Raw genomic sequence first — 23221 nt, 5'->3', positions numbered from 1 at the left:
AGCCGTCATCCCTGCAGGAATCATGATTTGGTCGATTCTCCGCTCATGAAGGAAGTTTTTCATGGTTTTGGCGCGGTGTGTGCTGGCTGCATCCCGGATCAGCATCCCTCTTTTGTTCCCTCGCATAACAAGCGGCAGCATTAAATCAAGCCACTTCCTAATAACAGCTTGTGTGGCCCAGGCTTTTTCAGTTTCCAGCACATAAATGCCAGAAACCCGCTCAATCTTGTCCTTCTTGCCCTTTGCAATGAGTAGCGGTGTTACTTTAGTGCCATCCAGGCGAATCGCCAAAATGCAGGTGACACGTGCACTTTCATAAGCGGTGGAGGGAACGTACACTGAGGAGGCACCTCGTTGATCAATGGTGGTTTGAGCTGCTTGGCCCATGAACACGGCAGTTTCATCCATGGCGATCATGTTGCAAAGACTGTATTTAGAGAAGTCAATGTCATCCACAAACTTCTTGTAGGCAAATGCACGTTTAACAATCTCAGCATCTTCCAGCCTAAAGAGGGTTGTGGATCTTCTCAAAAACAGGTCATTGCGTTCAAGAAAGCTATCCACCCAGTGCTGTGATGCTTTGAATTGTTCAGGGGAAATGTTAAACTGTGGTGCCACTGCAAGGGCATACTCCTGAATCAGAGCCCTGGTCACCACCAATGTCTTTGCTCTCCTGTCTGCAACCCACTCAGAGACCAGGCTTTCCAGCCCTGTATACATTGGTTGCCGACCACATCCAATCTTGCGCCTTTTAGCCATTCCGCTCTCCACTTTTTCACTCAGGTTAGTGTAGTCTGCACGCCATTTTTGGACCAGTCGGTGATCCAACATTTCCTCCTTGCAGAACTCCACTACATTTTTGCCCCAAGATTCTTCCACAATCGCTTTTTCATATTCCACGGTGTAGCTCTTCCTTTTACCACTGGAACCGGAAGCGCTCATGTCTAGGGGCAAAAATATAGCGAACAGTATAAGCACTGCTTATGGTTCCGTATCACAGTCTCCCATAGGGTTACAGCCCCATACAGTATCCCATACAGCCTCCCATAGGGTAACAGCCCCATACAGTATCCCACACAGCCTCCCATAGGGTAACAGCCCCATACCCTATGGGAGGCTGTATGGGATACTGTATGGGGCTGTTACCCTATGGGAGGCTGTATGGGATACTGTATGGGGCTGTTACCCTATGGGAGGCTGTATGGGATACTGTATGGGGCTGTTACCCTATGGGAGGCTGTATGGGATACTGTATGGGATATTGTATGGGGCTGTTACAGTATCCCATACAGCCTCCCATAGGGTAACAGCCCCATACAATATCCCATACAGTATCCCATACAGCCTCCCATAGGGTAACAGCCCCATACAGTATCCCACACAGCCTCCCATAGGGTAACAGCCCCATACAGTATCCCACACAGCCTCCCATAGGGTAACAGCCCCATACAGTATCCCACACAGCCTCCCATAGGGTAACAGCCCCATACAGTATCCCACACAGCCTCCCATAGGGTAACAGCCCCATACCCTATGGGAGGCTGTATGGGATACTGTATGGGGCTGTTACCCTATGGGAGGCTGTATGGGATACTGTATGGGGCTGTTACCCTATGGGAGGCTGTATGGGATACTGTATGGGGCTGTTACCCTATGGGAGGCTGTATGGGATACTGTATGGGGCTATTACCCTATGGGAGGCTGTATGGGATACTGTATGGGGCTCTTACCCTATGGGAGGCTGTATGGGATACTGTATGGGGCTCTTACCCTATGGGAGGCTGTATGGGATACTGTATGGGGCTCTTACCCTATGGGAGGCTGTATGGGATACTGTAACAGCCCCATACAGTATCCCATACAGCCTCCCATAGGGTAACAGCCCCATACAGTATCCCACACAGCCTCCCATAGGGTAACAGCCCCATACCCTATGGGAGGCTGTATGGGATACTGTATGGGGCTGTTACCCTATGGGAGGCTGTATGGGATACTGTATGGGGCTGTTACCCTATGGGAGGCTGTATGGGATACTGTATGGGGCTGTTAACCTATGGGAGGCTGTATGGGATACTGTATGGGGCTGTTACCCTATGGGAGGCTGTATGGGATACTGTATGGGATATTGTATGGGGCTGTTACAGTATCCCATACAGCCTCCCATAGGGTAACAGCCCCATACAATATCCCATACAGTATCCCATACAGCCTCCCATAGGGTAACAGCCCCATACAGTATCCCACACAGCCTCCCATAGGGTAACAGCCCCATACAGTATCCCACACAGCCTCCCATAGGGTAACAGCCCCATACAGTATCCCACACAGCCTCCCATAGGGTAACAGCCCCATACCCTATGGGAGGCTGTATGGGATACTGTATGGGGCTGTTACCCTATGGGAGGCTGTATGGGATACTGTATGGGGCTGTTACCCTATGGGAGGCTGTATGGGATACTGTATGGGGCTGTTACCCTATGGGAGGCTGTATGGGATACTGTATGGGGATGTTACCCTATGGGAGGCTGTATGGGATACTGTATGGGGCTATTACCCTATGGGAGGCTGTATGGGATACTGTATGGGGCTCTTACCCTATGGGAGGCTGTATGGGATACTGTATGGGGCTCTTACCCTATGGGAGGCTGTATGGGATACTGTATGGGGCTCTTACCCTATGGGAGGCTGTATGGGATACTGTAACAGCCCCATACAGTATCCCATACAGCCTCCCATAGGGTAACAGCCCCATACAGTATCCCACACAGCCTCCCATAGGGTAACAGCCCCATACCCTATGGGAGGCTGTATGGGATACTGTATGGGGCTGTTACCCTATGGGAGGCTGTATGGGATACTGTATGGGGCTGTTACCCTATGGGAGGCTGTATGGGATACTGTATGGGGCTCTTACCCTATGGGAGGCTGTATGGGATACTGTATGGGGCTGTTACCCCATGGGAGGCTGTATGGGATACTGTATGGGGCTCTTACCCTATGGGAGGCTGTATGGGATACTGTATGGGGCTGTTACCCTATGGGAGGCTGTATGGGATACTGTATGGGGCTGTTACCCCATGGGAGGCTGTATGGGATACTGTATGGGGCTCTTACCCTATGGGAGGCTGTATGGGATACTGTATGGGGCTGTTACCCTATGGGAGGCTGTATGGGATACATAGGGGTAACAGGTGCATTTTACGGTATGAATTGCTTACTTGGTACCGTAATGGCGATCGGATCAATTCCTCTGCGGTGCTGGGTAGAGGTGTGGCTTCTTCCTCATGCAGGAGCCGCTGGGCCAATCAGAGGGGCCACCAGCGGCTGCACATGAGGGCACTGAGGCTGCGTGTTTTTGTATGTTGTCCTGATGGACCACGGACAACATTACAGCCCCATACCCTATGGGAGGCTGCTCCCGCGGCCTCCACATCCCTCCGCTCCAGATCTGTCCGTCTAAGGGCTCCTTCTCACTTGCAAAGAAATACGGCCGAGGTTAAAACCCAGCGCTGGCCCGGCACTTGGGAGCGGAGCGTGCAGCTCCATGTAATGCTGTGCGGCCGTACGCTCCGCTCTGGAGTGCCGGTGCTCTGGCACCGGCACTCCAGAGCGGAGCGTGCGGCCGCACGGCATTACATGGAGCTGCACGCTCCGCTCCCAAGTGCCAGCGCTGGGTTTTAACCTGCGAGCCTCGGCTGTATTGCTTGCAAGTGAGAAGGAGCCCTAACCGTCCGCATCATGCAGTTATTGCAGCCAAAGGTACCGGTACACTATGGCTTATATTTTCCCAACAGACGGTACAGTTTACTACCGTACGTCCTTACTTTCGGGGGTGCGTCTTACATTAGCCGACCCCGCTAAAACCCCCACTACGTCTTACTATCGGGGGTGTCTTACTATCGGGGAAACACGGTAGCAGAATAAAAAACCCCCCACCTTTATCTGCTGTCCTTAGGATAATTATTATTATTATTATTATTATTATTTATTGTTATAGCGCCATTTATAATGTGGGGGTTCTGTTTTGAGCTGTTCCATATTGGGACGGTCACCCAAAGAGAGATTATCTTTATAAATTCTGTTGGGTAGCAACCTTAGTTCTTACTGTACTAGATGATGAAAGGTTTCTATGTGACTGTCCTTATGGTGATGTGGATAAAATGTGGATTTGGGGTGGACTTCAACATGTTGAATTAAATCTGCTGTATCGGACTCTATGGTGTGCTGGATTAGGGTGATTTGTCCTTTATTAGGTAATGCCACTTGATGATCAGTTTCCGAAAAGAGATCAAAGGGATCTGCCCTCGTTGGGCAAAAGGACAGACCTCTATTGAGTAGTTGGATCTCCTGTATGTTCAATACATGATCAGGAAAGTTAATTCTCTTAATTCTTGCTCCTTTTGTGTACTGGTTTGAGTATTTTTTTTTTTCATTTGATGAACCCCTTCTAACTCCACCCCTGCAGCCCGTGAATTTGCTTTTCTTTTCTGACTGTGTGGATTTTATGTACTTTGGGGGAAAAAAGTGATTTTCCTTGAACTCAACATGTTATGTGACTCCTTGGATGTATAAAAGAGAAGGATCAACTCCTCTATGTTGGTTATCAGGGGACTGGATGCTAATGGACACCCTAAGGGGATTCAGGGCTGGATGGTTCCCATCCTCTCCCCCAAGGGTGATTGGGCAGTTGTTAACCCCTTTACCCCTGATGGTTAATGACCAGGCCAATTTTTACAATTCTGACCGCTGTCATTTTATGTGGTTATAAGTCTAGAACGCTTCAACGGATCCTGGTGATCCTGAGAATGTGTTTTTGTTTTTGTTTTTTGTGACATATTTTACTTAATTATAGTAGTAAAGTTTCTTTGATATGACTTGAGTCTTATTTGTGAAAAAAAAAAAAGGCACTTTGAGGGGTCTATATGATAGAAAATACATAAGTAACACCGTTCTAAAATCTGCACCCCTCAAGGTGCTCAAAACCACATTCAAGAAGTTTATTAACCCTTCAGGTGCTTCACAGGAATTTTTGGAATGTAGAAAAAAAATGAAAATGTATTTTTGTTCACCAAAACTGTACTTCAGATCCATGAGAAGGATAACAGGAAATAAAGGAACCCAAAATGTGTTTTGTAATTTCTACTGAGCATTTAGTTACCCTACCTGAGGGAGAAAACCACTGTTTGGGCGCACGGCAGAGCTCGGAAGTGAAGAAGCGTCATATGACTTTTTGCATGCAAAATTTCCTGGAACAATTGCTATGTCGCGTTTGAAGAGCCTCTGATGCGCCTAAACAGTGAAAATGCCCCACAAGTGAAACCATTTTGTTAACTGGACCCCTTAAGGAACTGATTTAGATGTGTGCTGAGCGCATTGAGACCTCAGGTGCTTCACAGAAGTTTATAACGTTGAGCTGTAAAAGTAAAATAAAAAATTAAAAAAAATTTCCCCACAAATGTTATTAGCACAAAATTTAGCATTTTCTTAAGGGTAACAGGAGAAATTGCTCCATACAATCTGTTGCGCAATTTCTCCTGAGGACGCCGATACCCCATATGTGGGGGAATACTACTTTTGAGGCACAGTGCAAAGCTCAGAAGGGAAGAGGCGCCATATTGGAGTTCAGATTTTGCTGGAATGATATGAGGGTGCCATGTCACATTGGCAGAGCCCCCTGAGGTGGCAGAGCCCCCTGAGGTGCCAGAACAGAAACCCCCTATATGTGAACTCATTTTACAAACTACGCCCCCCAATAAATTCATCTAGGGGTGCAGTGATCATATTAACACCACATGTGCCTCACAGAATTTTATATCACTGAGCAGTGAAGAAAGAATAAATTACATTTTTACCATTAAAATGTTTTTAGCCCCAAGTTTTTAATTTTTCTAAGGGCTAATAGGAAATTTTGTTACAACAAACTGAGGTCCATTTTTTCCTAAGTGCGCAAAATACCCTTCATGTAATCGGGAAATATTTTTGAGGCACAGAGCAAATCTCAGAAGGGAAGGAGCGCCACATTTTACTGTTTTGGTTTGCAGGTGCCATAACCCACTGGGAGAGCCCCTGAGGTGCCAGAAAAGCAGAACCACCCATAAGTGACCCCATTTTACAAACTACACCTCTCAATGAATTCATCTAGGAGTGCAGTGATCATATTGACACTGCGGGTGTTCCACAGAATTTTATACCATTGGGCATTGAAGAAAAAATAACTACATTTTTACCACCCAAATTTTATTTTAGCCCCAGATTTTACATTTTCACAGGGGGAACTGGGCAAAAAATGGCACCAAAATTTGTCCCACAATTTTTACTGAACATGGCAATACCCCATATGTGGCTGTACAGTACTACTTAGCCATACTTAGAGACTCTGGAGGAACTGAGCACTATTTGACTCCTGATGTCCCTAGAAAAATTTGCTGACTCCACATATAGAGCTCCTAATTGCTAGAAAAGCAGAATCCCCTTTCAAGTGACCCCATTTTGGAAGCTATACTCTTTGGGGAATTTACCTACAGGTGTAGTGACAATTTTGACTTCATCGGTATTTTCCAGAAACAAGCAGCAAAGAATGTTGCCTAATGAAAATTGCAAACTGCTGTTGTAGTTACCAATAGACTGTAGTGACCAGTACGTTATGCCCAGCCCGTGCTTCTGTAGGCATGCCACCCGTAAGTTAGGCGGGCTCTCAACGCTTCAGAAATGCCAAACGTGGATGCAATATGTGGGACTCAGAAGGGAAGGGGCATTTGGATTTGAGAGTGGAGAATTTGCTGAATTTCTTTTGGTGGGTGAGTAGCGTTTTGCTTTTCCAAAGCCTTTGTGTTACCAGTAACGTGGAAGCCCCCTATATTTTCGTTAACAGATGACAGACCTGAGTGTGGACTTGCTTTTTTGTGGATTGAATTGAAGCTTTTATTGGAAATATTTTTCATAGCATTTGTGATCGCATTTATCCGGCGCTGTACACGGAGTACTTACTTTGGAGTGTCTATCTAAATTTCTGATGTGAATACTTTTCTGCCCAATCATGACAAAAGTATTTTCGGGTCGTCATTGGGCGGAAAAGTATTCAGATCAATTTTTCTGGCTAACACGGTACCACAATAAAATTTGTTATTGTACATCATCTAAATCTCTGAATGACGTGATTCAGATGAAGCCCTTGAGAGATCCATTCACTATAATGAGGCAGCAGAGTTACTCTGGACTCCATCTGGCCTCCGTTCAGCGATGTCCTTCTTTCCATAAGTTCACAAAACTGTCCGACACTTTTATGCAATCCTAAAAAGACGGACACTGCCGGATAATAGGTCAGACGGCGTCCACAGTGCCTCCATCCTCATTATAGGGAATGTTCCATCTGAATCACATTTCAGATATTTACACGGAAACCCCGGTGCAAGTGCTCAACCCAGGGCACAGGATAAATGTGCGTTGAGCCTTCCTGCAATCTTTGGAAGGCCGAATGAAAAAATCAACATCGGGTGACAAATTGGTTTATTTTTTTTTTTACACCATTCATCGTGCGGTATAAGTGATTAGGTGACTTTATTCTTCGGGTCAATGCGATTACAGTGATACCAGATTTAGATCGGGTTTTCATGTGTGGCTGCTGTCACACTAAAAGATGCTTTTTATTGCAAAAAATTGTTGTTTTTTTTGCAGGCTAATTGAAAGGACTGTGTATCATTGAGGGAGGATACCAGAGGGTTTGAGTGTACTGTTAAGGTGTTGGTCCCTGGTTCATGAGTGTTCCCAGAGGGTTGGGGACCGCATTGATTGCACTCATTGACTTTGACATGACATCGGCCAGGGGCAACTTGCTGATTTTGACCTTACAACTGATGGGTCAGCTGAATTCACATATAATGGATGGGACTGATTCCTAGTTGAGAAAAATGTCTGCAATGGGAATTGCGTTTTGGTTCTTTATATTTATTCTCGGGCTGCTCTCGAGCTCTGGGTTGTCGATATTCCATACCCCCAGAGGGTAATGGGAAAGGATCTATAATTTGGGGGCTCTTGATAATGGGTGAGGTTGTGTTGTAGAAGTATTCCTTGAACAGGAAGTTTTTTGACTCATTGATCTCCCCTCGATGGAGGGGGATGCTGTGTTGTTTCTATGGGGTCGTTGATGGTGTACCATCAATTGTCCTGATTTAAAATCTTCCTGATGTCTCAGGACTTTCTTTTTTTTTTTTTTTTTTGCATAATTTCATGTTCAAATTTAGTTGGAAAGTGATTTTCTGATCCAACCGTTTAAATTTAGTGGTTTTCCTCTAAATAATTTTCAGTAAAGTCACATCTAATGTGTGTTGCATTTCTATTTCGGAAAGATCTTCCAAATTTGGAAAGAATTTAGAGATGTAGTTGAGATTTTTCTCATGGAGGTCAGGGATCACGGACTCCTGTATGGAACTCGTCCAATCAGTTTCACACAGCTGTTGAAGAGTTTTCCTGATGTGAGATCGATCTTTTAGGAATTCCATAACAAGAGCCCAGTTGGGGGTGATATCACACAATGGTTACCAATGGCTTGCCCCGTGACTTGAAGTTGTATAAGTCGCTATGGCCCTTTGAAAATATTCAGAGTTTAGGGATGTCCAATGTGGTCACTGTGTTAGAAGGTAGTGAATTAGGATTGAGTAAACCGCAGCAGAAAATTAACAACAGAAGAAAAAAGACACGCAGGCTGAGAGCCCTGGTTTCTGTGCATGACACCATCGATTCAATCAGCTGAGGTTACCAACTCCCCCAGCAACGATGCCGGAGGAAGCCCATGCAAAACTGCCAGGGAGTCTGGAGTCTCACAGGGATCCACATGGGTAAGAATAACTCCTGAACCAGCTATCTTAATTTTGGCATAGAAATGTGACGCCCACTAGGGCCATGGGGTACTCTGAACCGGGTCGGACGGTTCTTAAAGAGGGGGTCACACCCGTGGCCCTGGGTGTGCAATTAAAAGGGATGGATGATGGAAATAAAGTTTGTGGGGGATAAGGGAAATGTTCGTGATGCCACCTGTGGTACTCGGCCAGGGATGGTCAACGCTGCTGATGGTGATGCAGCAGAGTTGGTATAACTCTCCACAGGTAGAGTTTAGTCCCCAGGGCAGTTAACGGTGTTGAGTAAAGTTGCTGGTGGATGATGGTGGTGCAGGGCAAGTGTCACAGGAAAGAATTGAGAGGACACAGCAGGGTGCAGTTTCCACACTTTTACTCACTGTTTGGGTGTTATTGACCCAGCCAGGGTGCTGTGTTCTCCAGGTCAGTGGTCCAGCAAACTCTCCAGTAGATTGGGGCACTTGTCCAGAACCCCATTGGCATGTTCCTTTCCTGGCCGATTCTCTGCGCCGGCTCTCACCTCTCCTGGCCTGCGCTTCACACCCAGTGTTCCGAGCCGGTATTCACGGGTCCTGTCGGGTGATGTCTTAACTGTCCCCTTGACCCTCTTTGTCTACATTTTCAGTGAAGTAGATGTGCTTGTGGCTGTCGCACTTGCAGACAGGCAAGCCTCCCAGTTGCTAGCAGGGACTTGTAGTTCCTCCACTGCGACCTGGTCCCTCCACCTGGTGATGGTCAGCGTGGATGTGAGCCCCACAGGTGGTTTTCCTGTTCCCCCTAGGACCCCTTTGGGAGATTCTTTTCTCTTTCTCTCTCTTTCTTTTCAGACTGTCAGGAGCTTCAGGGTATGTGCACACGTTGCGGATTTGCAGCAGTTTTCCATGCGTTGTACAGTAACATGTAAACCTATGGAAAAAAAAATCCACAGTGCACATGCTGCGGAAAATACCGCGCGGAAACGCTGCGGCTTATTTTCTGCAGCATAAAAATCTGCACACGAATCCGCAACATGTGCATAGCCTGAGACCCACACGTCTGCTCTGCTTAACTTCCGTCCCACAGACTCTGACTTAGGCCGGAGACACACTGGTGCGAGAGACGGCCGAGTCTCGCTGGTTAAAAGCAAGCTGTGGCACCTGCATTCCGGATCTGAGCGTGCAGCTCCATGTATTGCTATGCAGCTGCATGCTCCGCTCCGGAGTGCAGGTGCCACAGCTTGCTTTTAACCAGCGAGACTCGGCCGTCTCTCGCACCAGTGTGTCTCCGGCCTTACTCACTCTCTCCTCCCTTTGTTCACTTTCTCCACCCACACCCTCTACCACCTAATCCCTCACTGGCCTGGGAAGGTCTGGTGATGGGTGCAAGTGTAAGGCTGTGTGCACACGTTCAGGATTTTTCGCTATAAAAATGCTGTAAAAAAAACATACATATGCATCCCATCATTTATAATGCATTCCGCAATTTCTGTGCATATGTTGCATTTTTTTCCGCGAAAAAACGCATTGCAGTAAAAAATGCAGCATGTTCATTAATTTTGCAGATTTTTTTTTGCGGTTTTTCCATTATATTATTGCATTGGGAACCTCCGGAAAAAATCCGCAAAAAATTGCAAGAAAAAACACGAAAAAAAACCGCATGCGGATTTCTTGCAGAAATTTCCTGAACAAAACCGGACATTTTCTGCAAGGAATCCTGACGTGTGCACATAGCCTTAGGGTTCTGTACAGGGTCCCCTCCTTACCAGAGAGTTGGGCTACCACACACCTCTGGCTGAGATGCAGTACCTCTGTGGCGACTGGACCCTCAGAGGCGCCCCACTAACACAATTAATTATTATTTATTTATTTATATAGCACCATTAATTCCATGGTGCTGTACATGAGAAGGGGTTACATACAAAGTTATAGATATGGTTTACATTAAACAAATTTAAAATGACAGGCTGGTACAGAGGGGAAAGGACCCTGTCATTGCGGACTTACATTCTATGGGATAATGGGAAGAGACAGAAGGTCAGGGGTGCGGCAACTCGGGTGGTGGTGAGGCGGCAGCTCGGGTGGTGATGAGGTGGCAGAATGGTTATTGTAGGCTTTCCTGAAGAGGGGAGTTTTCAGGTTCCATCTGAAGGATCTGTGGTGGATAATCGGATGTGTTGAGGCAGAGAATTCCAGAGGATGGGTGATATTCGGGAGAAATCTTGGAGGCGGTTGTGTGAGGAATGAATAAGTGTGGAGGAGAGTAGGAGGTCTTGGGAGGATCGAAGATTACATGAGGGAAGATATTGGGAGATTAGTTCAGAGATATAGGGAGGGGACAGGTTGTGGATGGCTTTGTAGGTCAGTGTTAGTAGTTTGAATCTGAGAGAAGATGGATGTATCACTCAAGTGCTGCTGCTATCAGTGAAGTTAAAACAGACTTTTAGGCCATGTGCACACGTTCAGGAATTTTTGCGTTTTTTTCGCGTTTTTTTCGCTATAAAAACGCGAAAAAACCGCTTACATATGCCTCCTATTATTTACAGGGTATTCCGCATTTTTTGTGCAAATGTTGCGATTTTTTTTTCCGCCAAAAAATCGCATCACGGAAAAAAAAGCAACATGTTCATTAAAAATGCGGAATTGCGGGGATTCCGCACACCTAGGAGTGCATTGATCTGCTTACTTCCCGCACGGGGCTGTGCACACCATGCGGGGAAGTAAGCAGATTATGTGCGGTTGGTACCCAGGGTGGAGGAGAGGAGACTCTCCTCCACGGACTGGGCACCATATAATTGGTAAAAAAAAAAAGAATTAAAATAAAAAATAGTCATATACTCACCCTCTGATGGCCCCCGAAGTGTTCCCGCCTCTCCGGTGCATGCTCTCTTCCGTTCCTATAGATGGTGTGCTTCAGGACCTGTGATGACGTCACTGTCTTGTGATTGGTCACGTGACCGCTCATGTGACTCACGCGACCAATCACAAGCCGCAACGTCATCGAAGGTCCTGAACCACACCGGCATCTATAGGAACGGACGCCGCTGAGGATATCGGCTGTCTGCAGAGGGTGAGTATAACCATTTTTTTTTTTTTTTTTTTTAAATTATTTTTAAACATTCTATCTTTTACTATAGATGCTGCATAAGCAGCATCTATAGTAAAAAGTTGGTCACACTTGTCAAACAGTATGTTTGACAAGTGTGACCAACCTGTCAGTCAGTTTTCCAAGCGATGCTACAGATCGCTTGGAAAACTTTAGCATTCTGCAAGCTAATTACGCTTGCAGAATGCTAAAAAAACCGCGAAAAAAACGGAAAAAAAAACGCAAAAAAAAATATGCGGATTTCTTGCAGGAAATTTCTGCAAGAAATCCGGACGTGTGCACATACCCTTAAACCTGTTTTAAATGTTTTAAATTCATTGATATCAGCAGCGCATGAGTGATACATCCGTCTTCTCTCTGTATTCATGTTCATCCTCATTGACCGGTATCTGTGCAGAAGCTGTTATATGCCCGTTATGTGTTGCCATACAGCAGCCTAGCAAGGTGAGTCCTTTACCCAACACCCCATTGTCATTGGATAAGACCCTATTGTGCTTTTTCTTTCCCAGTTTCTTCTTTCCGCAATTATTAATCTGGGCATACTGTTTAAGGAACACTATTCCCCCTGATCCTTACATTATTGTAACATAGTTAGTAAGGCCGAAAAAAAAAAAAAGCCATTTGTCCATCCAGTTCAGCCTATATTCCATCAGAATAAATCCTCAGATCTACGTCCTTCTAAAGAACCTAAAACTGATACAATATTGTTGCGCTCCAGGAAGACACATTGTGTTAAGTGCTGACTCTCAGACTCTTTAGGCTATGTGCACACGCTACGGATTTTGCTGCGGATCTGCAGCTGTTTTTCCATGCGTTGTACAGTACCATGTAAACGTATGGAAAACAAAATCCGCAGTGCACATGCTGCAGAAAAAAAACACCTGGATACGCAGCATTGTATTTTCCGCAGCATGTCAATTCTTTGTGCGGATTCCGCAGCAGTTTACACCTGCTCCTCAATAGGAATCTGCAGGTGTAAAACTGCAGGTGCAATCCGCACAAAAACCACAGCAAATCCACGGTTAATCCGCAGTGCAGTTTACCTGCGGATTTTGCAAAACCAGTGCGGAAAAATCCGCACACCATGTGCACATAGCTTTACACGGGTTCCACTGGTTTGTGGGACTAATGAAGCACCGTGTATGAACTCAATCGTATTAGTTGGCAGCCTAAAGTGCAGACTTCTATCCAAATCACCGTCCACGTTCGCCAACACAATTAGCTGCAGCTGGTTCTGGATTCTATCTGTTTCCCAGCAGTGGTTCATGAGGCATTTCTACCCTCCTTACAGACTCATGAAATGATCAGGTGCACGCATCTGAGAAATGTTTGTGAACTTTGCGCGCTCTCCAAACTGGTTTAACCTCATTCCTCCAGAACTTGTACAAGGCCTTAAGCTGAGTCAGCAAATGTGAAGCAACACAGAAATTTAACAAAGTACGGTAGAAACAGAAATGCAAAGCTTAGCAGTGAGAGGGTGGAGAAGTCATCTGAAACCGCCAGCTATTGTGTATGTATTGGGCATCTTCACCTCCCACATTGTGATGTAAGCCAATGCCCAGTTCTGTATATCCACAGGAGAAAACGCCACCAGATGGACAATGCTTGGTTTTGGGTTCTCGGTAGATGTTCAGGTCCTGCGGATTCGGCCGAACATTTACAAAAGGTTAGGGTACCAGAACACTACCCTAACCCTAATCTGAACCCAGACTCCATTCACTAGAATGGCGGGCCCGAACATCCAGGGTTTTTTTTATTTTATTTAGAATATAACTATAGGATTAGTAATGGAGGTGTGTCTTAGGCCCCTTTCACACATCAGTTTTTTTGCTATGTCGCAATCCGTCGAATTTTGAAAAAAACAAATCCGGCGACTGATGCCGTCAGATCCTTTTTTTTCTCATAGACTTGTATTAGCGATGGATTGTGACAGATGGCCTCACGTTTCATCCGTCGTTCTCCAGATCCATAGAAGATTGTTAGTCCGGCGTCTAGAGACAATGGACAAAGTAACGTTTTTTTGTGTACGTCGAAAAATCGGACAGTGACGGATCCATCGACATCCGTCGTTTGTTCAAATGGAAGCCTATGGGCGCTGGATCCGTCAAATGATAAAATCCGGCGACTGATTCCGTTTCTTTAACTGAGCATGCTCCGATTTATTTAGGATCCAATTAGCCAGATCTGCTAGTCGAATCCATCGAAAAAAGGAATCCATCACATCAGTTTTTCACAATCTGCGACGGATCCGTCGAGCCAACGGATTGTGACTGACTTAAAAAAACTGATGTGTGAAAGAGGCCTTGCAGACACCTCTCCATTACTAATCTGTGTGATCACCAGACAATACAAAGGTGACATGGACCCCACAAATATGAATCCCACTTGCCATCGCTACAGGGAGAGTGGGAAGATCCGGGCAAAGCAAAGAATTGGCGTATCTAATAGATGTGCCTTTTATGGGCAGCTGTGGGCTGCTATTTTTATGCTGGGGGGCAAATACCCATGGCCCTTACCAAAACCCAACGAAAGAAATGGACACTAGAGCTAAAAAAATATATAAATTTATTCAAGATATTCTAAAAATTAATCAAACAATCCTAAATATCAAATAACACAAAAATAAGAGACACAATAGGTAAGATAAACAGGCAACACACTAATGCCCCGTCCAGGTGGAAGATGTCGCAGGATTAAACAAAGTAGCCACTTAATAGTGTGAATACACTGCATATATAAATTAATAATCTCAAAATGATATATAATAAATATAGAAGATGGCAGAGTTTAGTATATAGGCTAACAGTTCATGGTGACTAATCAAACCCTAATACCCGGACCAAAATACCAGTAAAGATAAAGTGCACAGTGCCAGCAATGTAGTATATACAGCACCACAATAAGACCACAAAAGTTAAACCAAAAAAAATTAATTATTAGTGGGGAGCGTATATAGACCAGAGTAGTAATTAATAATGTTTATTGATACTCGATAGCTGGTATACTGAATGTAGAGTGCAAAGTGCCAATAGTCCAATATAAATGACCTCAAAGAATAAAGCCAGGGATAGCCAAATAAATGATTGAATAGAATATATAGATGACCAATGCATATAAAACAGATCTGAGTAAATGATTCATATAGTAAAGTGCAAAGTGCAACAACTGCAATAAATTATAGGGGAATAATAACCCCTAACCATAATGGTTACTCAAACCAGTAAATACCATAGGCTCCCCATCCCGCGTCCAGGAGCAGGTTCGTTCATGTGTACTTGTCATTTCCCCTTACCATCTTTGGCAACTTATTTTTCTTTCTTGATTTATTTTCCATGTGTTCGCCTATGGTAGTCTATGGTATTTAGACTACGTTCACATTTGCGTTGTTGGGCGCAGCGTCGTCGACGCAAACAGACACATGCGTCATGCGCCCCTATCTTTAACATGGGGGGCGCATGGACATGCGCCGGTATGCGTTGTACTGCGTTTTACGACGCATGCGTCATATAGATGCACAAGACAGGGCGCAGGGGACGCTACTTGTAGCGTTTTCCCTGCGCCGAAAGTCCCGATCTGTAGGATCTTATGACAACGCATGCGTCGCAAAACGCTGCGTTGTGTACATGCGTTGTTGGTTGCGTCGCCGACGCTGCGCCCAACAACGCAAATGTGAACGTAGCCTTACTGGTTTGAGTAACCATTATGGTTAGGGGTTATTATCATGCACATGACAGCGTAGCAAACACTTGGTGTTCGGGGGCCGAACCCAAACAGTAACCCTGATTTCCTGGTGAAGTCCGTGTTTGGTGTCCATACCCGAAAAGTAGGTGTTAAGTACGGACACCGAATTTTACTGTTCGGTTTGCCCATTTCTAGTGGGTTCCCAATAGTCAGTGAAACATCACTACAGAAGTTCCATTATGACTAGTGTTGAGCGATACCTTCCTATATCCAAAAGTATCGAATTGGATCGGCCGATATTCAAAAAATATCGGATATCGCCGATACTGATACCCGATACCAATGCAAGTCAATGGGACAAAAATATCGGAATTAAAATAAACCCTTTCTTTCCTTGCAGGTTAATTTTACATGAACGAAAACGACTAAGAATAATGTAGGATGTATTGGGGGAGGTGAAGGAGACATTAAAGGCCTAGAGGTTTAGCCCAATCAAATGGAATAGCAGGAATTTTTTTTTTTTTTTTTTTTCAAGACGTTCGGAGTTACAAAGCTATTGACTATGTTACGATTTTTTATATTTAGTCAGATATTTATGTTTCACTACTTCCATGCTGTTCACCTTCTTTTTAACTTCTCCCACACTTTCTTCTTCATCATCCTCAGCAGCTGCATCTTTTTCATCAACTTCTTTCACCTTATTCATCTTCTTCTTCTAAACTTTCTTCCTATTCTTTTTTTTTTTTTTTTTTTTTTTTTTACATTCTTCATATTCTTTTTATTCAACTATTATTCTTCTTCATAATCAACTTCTTCATCTTCTTCATCTTCATCATATTCTTATTTGTGACAGGCCTTCCTGTAGTTATCTTTAAAAGTTTGAAGATTACAACCTTCTGTTCTGCCTGTCACAAAAGATTTACAACAGGATTTGTCCGCGTTCAGTTTGACCTGCAGCAGCAGGTTTTTTCCAGGGGCACCACGAGGAGGAACGGACTCGCCCCCATACACTGCTTAGTCTTCTTCTGCTTATAATTTAGATAATATCTTTTGCTCTGATTTTTAGTCTTATGCTTAATGTTCTTCTGCTTTTTTTTCTGCAGCTTCTTCTGCTTCTCGGTCTTCAGGGTCGTCGTCTTCTTCGGGGTGGTGTTCAGGGTCGTCGACTCAGGGGTCGTCGTCTCCGGTGTCAGGGTTGTCGTTGTCATCGGGGTGGTCTTCAGGGTCGTCGTCTTAAGGGTCTTGAACTTGGAAATGTAGCAGAAGGTACAAGAAGGCTGAGGAACTGCCGAGAACCAGCTGATGGTACTGGAACCCGGATGGCTAGCCGAAGGTACAAGAGCCAATGGAACTACCGAGGACCAGCTGACGTTGCTGGAACCCGGTTACTAAGCAGGAGGTACCCGTGCCAGAAAGCACTACCAAGGACCACCAGACGTTTGTGTAACTCAGATACCCAGAAGGAGGCACCTAAGCCAAAGGCTCTGCCCGGAACCAGCTGACGGTACTGGAACCAGGGGGACCTAATCAAGCTTGTCTTTCTAAGAACCAGGTAATGGTGCTAGAACTCAGATAGGCAGAAGAAGGTCCACAGGATAAAAAAAAATTGCTAGGCTGAGAGCCGCCGTAGTTACCGAAAACCCACAGTCCTACAGGGGGAGCTTGTCCTATTGGCACTACGGAACCAGCCTTCATTGCCAGTTCCCACAGCCCACATAGGAAGCACCTAAACTGCAGGCACCATAGAGTCGGCTAACCTGACCGCAACACGACAGGACAACATATTGGAGGCAAAGTGACCTTGACACTACCCGGAAACAGCTGGCATGCTGGAACCTGGCTGGGCAGGAGGGAACACCCGTGCCAAAGACACTTCTGAGCAGCAACTTGCGGTCTTGGAGCCCAGCAATATAGCAGAAGCAGAGTGTAGGCTGAGGCCTAATTGGAGCAAGTTGAAAGGGAACCTTTAACCCCCCCAGGTGTTTGCAACTAAAAGAGCCACCTTCTGCAGCACTAATGCTGCACAAGGAAAAGGTGGCTCTTTTAATTATGCTCCTTGCACACGCTGAAGTTAACACTTATAAAATGTGTCCCCTCATACCCTGAAACCGTCCCGGAGGCGGGACTTTCCTTCTTAATGAGACGCAGCACAGCCATCATTCACACCCCTTTGGCGCCGTGCGCTGTCTCCTGAGCATTATTTGAATCTGTCCCGGAGCCTGCGCTGTTGTTATTCCTTGGCCATGCGCAGTTAGCGCTGCCCGTCTTTAGACATCATTTGTTGTCTGGCTGGCTGCACCTGTGCGGCCTCCCTGCCAGAGATCCCACCACGCAGTGTCTTCTGATTTATTCACACTGCGAGGCTGGGATTCATGGGCATGCGCAGTGCATGTCTTCACCTCTCACTCATCTCCTTCCGCCTTCTTAAGACTGTTCCGCGTCACGGCCGTGGCATGCGATTAGGGATCAGCTGACGCGGCTTAGTCTGAAGATGGCGGAAGGAGATGAGTGAGAGGCGAAGATATGCACTGCTCATGCCCATGAATCCCAGCCCCGCAGTGTGAATAAATCTGAAGACACTGCGGGGCTGGGATTCATGGGCATGAATGTGCAGACGGCACTTCTGAGCAGCAACTGGCGGTGTTGGAGCCCAGGGATTACAGTTCAGGTGGTAGAAACCTGGATACTGCAGCCAACCAATTATTTAATCTGGAAGAGGAGTGGCAAATTCCTGCGAGATCCAGGCCTTGTTCATTTTCAGAAAAGTAAGCCGGTCAACGTTATCTGAGGATAGTCGCATGCGACGGTCTGTTAGTACACCACCTGCGGCACTAAAGACGCGTTCCGATAATACACTAGCAGCAGGGCAAGCCAGCACCTCCAATGCATACTGGCTAAGCTCTGGCAATGTATCCAGCTTAGAGACCCAAAACTTGAAGGGGGAAGAGCCGTCTGGGAGTACACTGAAAGGGCAAGACATGTAGTCTGTCACCATCTGACGGAAACTTTGCCTCCTGCTGACTCGGAGCCATATGTGATGGTGTAGACATTTGTGGCGTGCACGCAAAACTTTGCCACAGTTGGGCCATACTGATCTTGCCTTGTGCTGAGGCACAGCTTCTTCTCCCTCTTTGTGCAGAGCTTCCTCCACTGCCCCGACGCACTGAGTTGCTTTGTAAAGCACTAGCAGCACTGCTCTCGATTGGACTGGATAAGATGATGGACTGCATCAGTGTCTCTTGGTACTACCGCATTTTACGCTCCCGGTTCAACAGTGTACTGAGGCTTTGAAAGTTGTCCCGGTAGCGAGGATCTAGGAGGGTGTTCACCCAATAATCAGCCGTGTTGAGAATGTGGGCGATGCGGCGGTCGTTTCTCAGGCACTGCAGCATGAAATCAACCATGTGCTGCAGACTGCCAACTGGCCAAGAAACGCTGTCCCCTGCTTGAGGCGTGATCTCTGCCTGCTCTGCATCACCCCACCCTCGCTCTACACACTGACTACTGGACAATTGGATAACTCCCTCCTCTGGACCGATGTCTTCCTCCTCCATTGACTCCTCCTCATCCTCCTCACAAAGTGTCCCCTGCCTAGGCCTTTGTGAGGAACCACTTTGCGCTGACTGTCCAGAAGCAGATGGAATTTGTGACTCCTCATCCTCTACCTCTTCCACAACATCATCCCTTAGCGCTTGCAGTGTTCTTTCAAGCAGGCAGATAAGGGGGACAGTCATGCTGACTAGTGCATCATCTGCACTCGCCATCCGCGTGGAATCATCGAAGGCACGCAAAACCTGGCAGACGTCCTTCATAGTGGCCCACTCAGTGGTTGTGAAGTCTGAACAGCGCGCAGTGCGACTTCTTTGCGCCTGATGCAGCTGGTACTCCATTACTGCTGTCTGCTGCTCACACAACCGCTCCAACATATGTAACGTTGAATTGCACCTGGTGGGTAGGTCACATATGATGCGATGTTCCGGAAGGCGGAATCGGCGCTGCAGAGCTGCAATGCGCGATCTTGCCATGCTGGAACGCCGCAAGTGAGCACACTCTAGGCAGACCTTTGCAGCAGTGCATCAAGATCCGAATAGTCCCTCAAAAAAACTCTGCACGACCAAGTTGAGCACATGTGCCAGACATGGGATGTGAGTGAGGTTGCCTAGGGCCAGAGCTGCCACCAGATTTCGGCCATTGTCACACACTACCATGCCTGGCTGGAGATTCGCTGGCACAAACCACACGTCGCTCTCCTGCTTGATGGCATTCCAGAGCTCCTGTACTGTGTGGCTTCGATTCCCCAAAGAAATTAATTTCAATACGGCCTGTTGACGTTTGGCCACGGCTGTGCTCATATTGGTCTTAACAGGTAAACGTTCACGGGTCCATGTGGAGGTGGACTCTGATGGCTCCTGCAGCGGTGATTCAGAGGAACTTGAGTATGAGGAGGAATCCGTGTGTACAGACTGGATTCCTGCAATCCTTGGAATTGTCAGAACACGTCCTGCGCCACTCGCACGATCTGTACCTGGCTCCACAACATTTACCCAATGGGCAGTGAGGGAAAGGTATCGCCCCTGTCCTTGGTGACTGATCCACGCATCGGTGGTGAAGTGGACCTTGCTACTGACTGCATTCAGTAGCGCCTGTTTAATGTTTCCCTCCACATGCTTTTGCAGGGCAGGGACGGCTTGCCTGCTGAAATAAAAGCGGCTGGGCACATTGTATTGTGGGACTGCCAATGTCATCAAGTTGCGGAAGGTGTCAGTCTCCACCAGCCTGAATGACAGCATTTCAAAGGACAGTAGTTTTGCAATGCCAGCATTCAGAGCCTGTGCTCGGGGATGGTTTGCCGAGAATGGCCGCCTTTTCTCCCATGCCTGTGCTACCGATGGCTATAGACTGGGCTGGGAGTGTGAGGATGACTGGGAACGTGGTGCTGTGAGTGGAATTACACTGGGTCTCTGGACAACAGTGCCAGAGGTTCTTCCATGGCGATCCTGTGAGGAAGCCCAACCAGCTGTGTGTGAGCTGGAGGAAGAGGCTACAACACGAGCTGAAGTGGTGGTAGGTGCCCCTGTAGGTTGGCCTAGGTCTTCAGTGTGTTTTTGTAACTCCACCGCGTGCTTGGTGTGCACATGTTTCCACATATTTGTGGTATTGAGGTTGCTGACACTTTTCCCTCTTTTGACTTTCTGATGACACACCTTGCATTTGACTAAGCAAATGTCATCTGCAACTGTGTCAAAAAAGGACCAGGCACTGCAAGTCTAGGGAGCACCCGTTTTGGCTTTTGGAAGAGGCATGCTCCTAATGGGTGCCGAAGTGGAGGCTACAGGCACCGCAGTCTTCCCCCTCCCTCTCCCTCTTTGGGCCGTTCGGGGAATCTCTTCCTCAGAGCTGCTCCCACCACCTTCCTGTACCTCATGCCATGATGGGTCAAGGACCTCATCTACACTACCCTCTTCCACCAACTGCTTCTCCTGGGTAGTCTCGGCAGCACAGTACGCACCTGAAAGTGGCACCTGAGTCTCATCAGATGCATACTGAGGTGTGCTGACCGGAGGCACTGGCCCACCCGCCTCTTCAGACTCAGAGAGAAAAAGCTGTTGGGCATCACTGCACACTGTTTCTTCTTCCATTTCTCCAATGCTGCTTGGCTGGCCCACTCTTTCCAAGCCAAGAGATTCAGAGAACAGAAGTAGAGATGGCTCCTGTCCTGGGCTCTCTGACTGCCTGGGCAATTTGGCAGGTGGTGAAGAGACAGATGGGTGCTCTTCAGTGCTCTGTGCCTGAGAGGATGTGGCACTAATTGAAGTCAGTGCGTTAGCTGCCATCCATCCGACAACGGCTTCAATTTGTACGTCCCGCAGCAGCGGGGTATGGCGAGCTCCTACAAAGCTGCGCATGAAGGACTGTTCCCTGCTAAAAGTGGGGGATGATGAGTCACCGGAGCCCGCAGTAGGCACAGAATCCCCACGCCCTCTCCCTGCTCCACCTCCACGCCCACGTGCCTTACTCCCTGCCTTCATCTTGGTAGACAGATAAAGATAGGCCGAAAAGTACTAAGGGCTTACTGTGCTTATTCCTGAACAGCTGCTAACAGGTATAAGGAACACTACTTTTATCAAGTGTGGACTAGACTTTAATATGAGCTAATGTGGCCTACACAACTCTACAGTGGAGTGTTTGGTGAACTTTATAAACTTTTTTTTTTTTTCGCAGAACAGACTACAGAGTAAGCTGCACTCACACAGATACCGTGCAGACAGCCATAAACGGCGCTGCAAGGCCAAAAAAAGCTCCTCTATGTAATCCTATATAGTGTTTTTCCACAATCTAGCTGGATAGGGATGGAAAGCCACTAATAGGATAAATTTGAAAAAATGTGCAGCAGGCTGCACTAATTGACAAACAGAACAATGGAACGGTATGAGGCAGTGATGCACCTTGAGCTGACTACAACCAGCGGTGGCTGCAGACCAGACTACAGAGTGAGCTGCACTCAGACACCTTGCAGACAGCCGTGAACAGCGCTGCAAGGCAAAAACAAGGTTCTCACACAGCGGTTGCTAAGTTAGCCTGGGTAAAGCACAATGAAGCAAATCACTATCTCAAAACTGGCCCTCAGTCAGAACACAGCGTCCTGTCCCTAACTGAATTCACAGCAGAGTGAATCCAAAATGGCGGCGGCGACTTTTATACTGCATCATGACATAATTTCAGCAGCCAATCACAGCCATGCCAGTAGTTACATGCCTACCATGCAGAACAGGATGTGCCCACACTTCTAATCATTCCTCATTGGCTGAATTCTGGCTCTATGAATTATGGGAACTTCCGATTCCGGTATCTGATATACTGAAAGTATTGGAACTCTGTATCGGAATACCGATACCGCAGATATCGGCCCATACCCCCGATACTTGCGGTATTGGAATGCTCAACACTAATTATGACTCATGTTGAGTAGTGATGAATGAATTTGTTCGGAAATTGATCGCCAAACATAAATTTGGCATGAATATGGCACATTCGGGTTCGTGATCGCAAACACGGGCAAAATTTTATAAAATCGGTAACCTAAGGAAAAAGTGTGGGAAAATATTTTCGTTTCCACAAATGTATTTTCAGCACTTTAGCAAAGACTATGGTGATGTTTCATGAGCGTTTGGCACGTGTTTGATGAGGGGAGGGGATTGCAGATCTCGGAGGCATACCTTTCTTGCAAACTTATTTTTCCCTAACTTTGTGTGCACATTACAGCTAGCCAATCATGGCGCAGGAAACATCCATAATTTCCTGACACCACGACTTGTCATTGGCTGCTGAAATCACTTCCCTCTCCATATAAATAGCGGACATCTTGTTTTAGCTCCATTTTGACACTGTAACAGCGCAGAGAGGCTGCTCCTGACACTGGCACTGTTAGCAGCAAGATTTCAGCTAGCTATCTAGGCGGTTGTATATCAGTCAGATAGTGTAGCTAGCTATTGTCCGGTGTGGCTGTAAAATTGACCTTCCAGCATTTTTAATTTTTTTTTGCCATTACTGAGGTCCACAGACAAAGCCAGCAGAGCACATGTCCTACAACCGTACAACCAGAGGAG

At 46.6% G+C, this 23221-nt stretch overlaps 1 protein-coding gene across 2 annotated transcripts in view; it reads left to right on the top strand.

Annotated features, from left to right (window-relative positions):
- The window catches only part of SYTL4 (synaptotagmin like 4), a 262603-nt gene that overhangs the window by 14032 nt on the left and 225350 nt on the right, over positions 1-23221 (top strand). The gene's annotated exons all lie outside the window — the stretch shown is intronic.

This window comes from Ranitomeya variabilis, chromosome 2 (genome assembly GCF_051348905.1).
Source record: "Ranitomeya variabilis isolate aRanVar5 chromosome 2, aRanVar5.hap1, whole genome shotgun sequence".
In the NCBI taxonomy this organism is placed as follows: domain Eukaryota; kingdom Metazoa; phylum Chordata; class Amphibia; order Anura; family Dendrobatidae; genus Ranitomeya; species Ranitomeya variabilis.
The sequence above is the reverse complement of the archived record's forward strand: the minus strand, read 5'-3'. Positions and strand labels throughout refer to the sequence as shown.